Here is a 7,049-nt window from a genome sequence, read left to right as displayed (position 1 = left end):
TCAAATTTAAGTTGTTATACTGTATGACAATGCAGTGCAGACTGTTCAAATCAGTCAGCAGCTTAATCGAGCAATGCTAATGCAGATTTGACAACAGAAGCTGACATAACAGGTGTGACATTTATTTCAGCACTATGTCAGAGTACTTTAATTGCATGAACATTATTAGCGCGTGAACATGCTCAATAAGGCCATGCACAGACTTATATTAGTAGTGCTGCATGATACAGCTTACACAACAGTAGAAGCAGGCAAGACATTAATTTCAGTAAGACCACTATCTTGACAAAGTGGTGTCAGTGCACCACTATTCTCCAAAGCAGTGTTGTCCAGCAAGGCAATGCATCTGTCAATCAAGTATGAGCTAGCTACATGTCTGGAGGATACTTAAAGGGATTGATTGTTTGTTTTAACCGCCATCTACTGTAGGTGATACACTGACTGGATAGATAAATACCTCATACAACCCAACTTAAACTCATCCAAACTATCCCTTTAATAGCAAGAACTGCATTATTCTGCTGTTTACCCTGCGATTGTCCTGACAGATAATGAAACAGTTCTTGATGTGACAACCATTCAGAGTTGTTTCATAGTGTTATAATCTACTGTGCGGTGTTCGGCTTTGGAGTCTCAAAACTCATGAATGTATTACTCAAAGTGGAAGGTACTTCATTTGCTCACCGGCGCCTCTAGTTAACCCCAGCAAGCACAGAACCTTGTTTTTTTTTTTTTTTTTTCCCTAAATGCCGTGCCATTTTCGGCAAATGCCGAATTAGACCCTCGGCTCTGTTTCCACATGTTGGTCCTCGCTGACCTTTGGTACTAAAGCTATACTGTCAATAAGACATTCTGGGCTTGATTGGTTTATAAATTCACATTAGTAAGAATGAAACCAAAAAGCCAACACCACCTTACAGAATACAGTTTCCCATAAACAGTGACAATACTGTGATTTTTTTCTCTGATGTCTTGAATCTAAGACTGTTGTTAGTTTGGTGTAAAGAGGATAATCGCACAAGAGTTACATTCCTAGCCTTCTGGACTCAAACTTTGTATGTGTTTTTGTGTGGAAATGGAGACAAAGAAAAAAGGGCTCTGGACAGACAAATGAAGGGAGAGGTGGGGAGTTGCAGAAGAGAATTACTGCAGAAAAAGAGCAGAGTGAGCTCACCAGACTGTGTGGTGTGTTGAGATCTCTGCAGCTTATTTCAAACTTCTAGTCAGTAAATGTCAGTAGTTAATTTTATTTTAACTGGTTGTTGGTGTTACTGGTGTGTTTCACAAAACATTTTGATTAACAACAATGACTTTCATGTTAGACATGCATGTTAGTTGGCAAAAAAAAAAAATTACCACCAACACTGAGAGGGCTTTTATTTTTCAGCGTGACAATAGACAAATAATAGTATATAGAATTTTTTGAAAGCTGCCAAATGCAAATCCAGCACCAGAATTTAACACTGCAGACAATTAATGTTCATTAATGCAAATGTTTCTCTTTTGAGTTTTCCTAAAAAAGATAATATCACTTTAACTCATTAATACTGTCAGTTGAGTGCTGGTCTGGTGTTCAGTGTTTGCTGTTTGAGGGGAAGCAGTTTTAGATTTCTTATTTATCCTCAGGAAAACAAACATATCTTATTTCTGAAATATTCATTTACTGCAGAAGCCCTGAGAGGCCGGTGAGGAAGAAAGAAAATCTGGTGATGAATTTTTTAAGTCTGATCTAGATTATTTTCTCTTTTTATGACATAAGAACAGATGAAAAATAGGTTTTGCCAGGATAATCTGAAGTTTCCTTTTTGTTCATCTGTGAAACAGGCGAGGAAAAAAGATTTGGCAGGTAACATTTTTAATCAGTTTATTGTTTGTAATACTTATTTTGGCCACAAGAGGCTGAATTTCACCACTGCCTCATGTTGTAAATAGGTCTAACAACATTAATGTTATCTTACAGGTGAATTTTAATTTCTCCGTGCACTCTAAAACAGAGGTTTACAATTTTTCTCTGCCAAGGACCCCGTACAAGATGAAAAATATACTGGAGACCCCCTCATGTACGTCCCTTGGAATAATTTCATGCATCCGTTTGTGAAAGGACAGCACAAGAGAAGTGTCTGTGATATTAGACATAGATGTATTAACAATATTTGCACCATTTCAACACAGAATACCCATAACATAAACACACATCAAGAGAGTGTGCTTCACTCTTAGTCTGTGCATTAAATAAAATGTGGATTTTGATTATTTTAAACATACAGTAAGATATAAAATGTAAGTAATAGAAAATATAAAGTTGGCCTGAAAACAGAAAAAGAACAATAATAGCTTGTTTGATTAGAATGTAATCTTTGACTTGAATCTTTTATATTAAACAAAAAAAGAGATTTGTTGGTCTTTGAACTCCTTTGGAACAAAACAATAGAAATGATAATCTGATAATCATGATCATTTAAATGAAAGGTCAGAGTACCTTGACCCCTGGGCTTCCCTGGACCCCTGTTGATGAACCACTTCTGGACAACACAAGGTACATACCAGGGACCCAGATGATTTTTGGGGCTGATGCCAAAACGAATAATATTAGGAAATTAAAAAAAAATTATGATCTCGATATATCAGCCAGTATTGCAATGATTACTCAACTGTGCTTATTAAACACTTTTAACAAATGCATGTTATGACTGCAGGATATTTTACAGTTTAACAATAAACAGTACAAAATGACATCAGTTCACTGAAACAGTGATGATAATTCATAATAATAATAATCATAGATAACTATAAATTAAAAAAAAATAGAAAAGCAAACTTGAATTGAAGAAAACAAATGAAATATACATATGCTTATAAAACTGAAAGTAAACAAAAATAAGTCTTAAAAGTGAAGTTTTCATATCTGTACAACATATGATATAGTTATATATCATATAGCTATGATATAGCTGTGATGGGCCAGTATTTTGTGTTGGCAAGTTATATAAAATAAAAGTCATGTCTGTCTTTTGGCTAGAAATGTATTTTAACATTATTGGCAGATTAGAATCAATTAAATTTAATTTCTAGCCAAAAGAAAAACATGACAGTGATGTTACATAACTTACCAGCGCACTATTAGTGTACCCTGTGTTTGGGTGCATGGATAAATTAAAACTCACCTGACAGAAAACATGAATACTTTTAGTTCTGGGATAGTGGTGGACTTCAGCCTCTTGTGGCCAAAATGAGTATTTCAACAACAAATGTTTTTTTGTTGTTGTTGTTTTTTTTTTCAAAAATGATGAGACCATAATGCTTTTTTATCATCTGTTTCACAGATGTAAAACCAACTAACAATTCAGTAAAATTATTCTGGAAAAACTTATTTTTTTCACCCATTCTGTTATAAATTCAAGTCATAAACACAGGAGAGAAAACCAACAGATTTTTTTCTCACTTGCCTCTGTAATATACTGTGAGGACACTTCAGAAAATGAACATTGAAGTACTTGAAGTTGAAAATGTTTCTTAAAACCACAATTTCTACTGTTAACAAACTGACAGAGCTGGTTGGATACAAGAAAACTGTAGCTGTGCTAATTCTTTATGTGGTCCTGTTTTATATCCTAGTGTACAGTATTTGAAAAGTATTTTTTTTTCATTCCTGCTGTGAGAAGTTACAAGAAAAAGTGTGGAAGCTAACTTGTTTACAGTTTTATTATGCAATTTACTAACAGATGCCAAACTGCTGTGCAGTGTCAGTATGTAGCAGGCAATTCTATCTTCATTCAAGCTTTGACTAACATTTAATCATTGCACATAAAACAGAGGGAGAAAGAAGAATATAAACATAGAAAAAGGATAATTTTGACATAGCTCATTGCATTTAAACAAAACAGGATATGATGTGGAAGCACAATGTGGTACCTAAAGGCATTTCTCTGCTGTAAAGAGCTCTGATGCTCTTCATGGAGCTACTCAGAGCTCACACTAGGGGTCCATTCACACAGAGAAGCATCATTTCCTTTTCTAATAATCATTTTATTACTTTGTGTAATAACTGATTTATCATTTAGTTTTTATAATGTGAATAAAGAGGAAAAAGACATGCCCATCACAATCTCCCAGAGCCCGAGGTGGCATCTTTAAAGTGCCTGCTTGTCCCATTACAGAAATACACAGTGATATAAAACTAGACAGCCTATCATCAAACTTTTTGTTGACTAATCAGTTACTTGACCAATTAAGAATGTTCAGCGCTGCAACCCTCACCACCAAAATGTCTTTACTTACAGAAAGTACAGAGCTTTGGGGGATAAATTGTGTCCTGGGAACTTAATTTAGACCCTGGTCCCTGTTCCTCCGAAGGTTTGTAGTCCCTGGGGAAAGTTCCTGCAGTGGAAAACACAGCTAATGAGTGACAAGCCCTTTGGAAATACATTTTTTTCATTGACGCTTCTCTGTCTGAATTCGGCATCACACAGTATTAGCTTGGCATCTCTTACCATCAGGCAATCATGGGTGGTTTTGTGTGTGGGTTTTTTTTTTTTGTATTCATGACACACATTAAATATATTACATGTATTAAAACTTATTCTACATTTATCTAAAATATAGGTTAAATGAACTTACTAAAACATACAAAACTAGTGGAGTCATTTAACACAGCTTATCATCTGTTAAGCTGCTTTTAAATACTGAATGATGGGATTTCAGGGGCCCTTGATGCATGAAAATGTTTAGTTTCTTAGTGTCAACTTTGACTTGTATTGGGGAATATCATTCTGGAGTCTTAATGTTTTCATTTGACAGCCTGCCGCATGTGGCAGATTCTTCTTGACACTACAGTCACGCCACCGTCATGTTTATTGGCTGTGGTTCAGAGTTGAGATATATATATTACAAAGTTAAATAATAACATTGTGTTTGAAGTTGTTTTTAACTTAACAGAAATAATATGAGAAAGTGGAGAAAAAAAGTATTTTTTACTAACTTTAAGTTGTAAAATTTCCATGTTAAAGGGCTGTATGAATTGCTCAGGATGACAATTTCAAAATAAAAGCTATTTGAGGTACAAGTCTCATGATTGGATCTTTATCTGGCTAATTTAAAATACTGTCTTTTAAGTTTTCGTGTTGTTTTGTATGTCATAGTTGTTTATTGATGATGGTAATAAGGAAATTATTAATTCTAAATATAGCGTATATATTGATGTCTTTTTTTTTTTTTAGGACGCTCCAACATGTTTTGCTGCCAACTCTATCCACAGCAGTACTTTTCTTAGCCTCCATGCTGGTACATCTGGTACAACTTCTCCAAACTGGGGGTGTGCTGACTTTCATCTAGTTTGGGTACTGCACAGACTGTGGATAAGTATCTCATAAAACCCTGTCTCTTTAAAATGCTGTAATTAAATGCTTAAAATCTAGCAAAGTACTGTCATTAGTTATTGTTTCATTCAAATGCAAATTTACATTATGTCTTACAGTACCATGTAAGTAAAAGCTGACCTTATAAAACAGTATCTGTTTGAAATACAAACACACACACACATACAGCTACAGAGGGAATTGCTAGATACACTGTGAGAGTGAAGACACAGACAACAGCCTGTCATAGTCTGAACATGCCTGCACTCCAAGCAGTTGTTAACTCTTAATATCTGAGCTGCTCTCTGTAACCAGCACCAACATCTGGGAGATTTGGATAGCTGCATTTCTTTTCAGGAAGATACTGTTGCCTTGCTTTATATCAGAAATGAAATCTAAGCTGTCATTGATCAAACTAACTCCTCCTGGCATGAGTGAAGTAAAGCCTTTAACCCAACAGGTTTCATCATCAACAAGTTGAAGGGAATAGTTGGGATTTATTGTGCTCAGCATTAAAATAATTTTCATAGGTTCTTTTTCTCTACACAATTTTGACTTGGTAGAGGATATTCTGTTTGAGTTAAAGAGACAACACATAATGAAGGGAAACGGAAACTAAATTTACAATTGATTTTAAAGTTGTGTTAGTTTTAGAGAATTTTAAGGCTGCATGTAAGCACATAACTGTGAAAAGGAGGGGATAGTCCACCCGGGTTGTTCAGTGTGTCTATTAATAGTTTGACATGTAATGACCCAATGAAACTTGAACGTCTCTCACAGTAGGACTGGCAAAGCCTTAAAGCTGCACTGCTCTATTTATTTTTCTTTTTGATAACAAAAAGGTACGCAAGGGCCTAGCCTCTCCCTCGTGTCAAAGCGGGTGTCAGTGTTTACAACTTTGATGAGAGGATGAAGCAGAACTGAAGAGAAAATAACATAGTGAGAGTGAATGTTGTGAACAGTAATCAGGTAAACTTGTGTTTCCTCCTCTCCGAGTTTATCATTCATTCACAGTAACGTTAAGTTGATGCTCCTCCATCTGTCTGTTTGATGTTAGCTGTGCTGCAGTCTGACCGAGGTGAGAATGAAATAAAACATGTTTGAGCACCAACACGCAGCAGCATTTATAATCTGTAGCTCAGAGAGGATAACTACTTTGCACGTGAACATGTGTTTCACCATTGATTTCCTGTTTGGTTCTGACTCTCTGTGCTGTTTGTCCTAATGTTGCTAAACATTTGTCCTTGGGGCAGTGAGGATCAATAAAAATTTCTCTTAATATACACTAACTTAGTTCTTGGTTCTTTGTGTTATGTAGCTAATCAAAGTGAATTATTAAGCGCTTTATGGTTAAGAAGAAAATGCACAAACTGACAACATGAATCAAACATTCTGTTGTCTTTTGTTCAGCAAAGCTCATCAGTTGTGGTTCATTACCCTCAGCTGTGTGTAATTTCTTCACAAAAATCTCATTCTGTTTATTAAATTAACATTTCAATTTAAATTCAATTTATTTGATCAAATTTAATAATACAGGATAATTTCACAGAATAATAATGTAATACTTACTAAAATGTTTCATAGGCTTAACATTCTGTCTCTATTGTCATTGTAACAAATGTCGCCAGTCATAATTATCAAAGATGACACAATATAAATACATTATAGGCTGTAAATAATCAACATTTTACATGA

This window comes from Lutjanus erythropterus, chromosome 8, assembly GCF_056507025.1.
Source record: "Lutjanus erythropterus isolate fLutEry1 chromosome 8, fLutEry1.hap2, whole genome shotgun sequence".
Classification (NCBI taxonomy): Eukaryota; Metazoa; Chordata; class Actinopteri; order Lutjaniformes; family Lutjanidae; genus Lutjanus; species Lutjanus erythropterus.
This window is presented reverse-complemented; position numbering follows the sequence as displayed.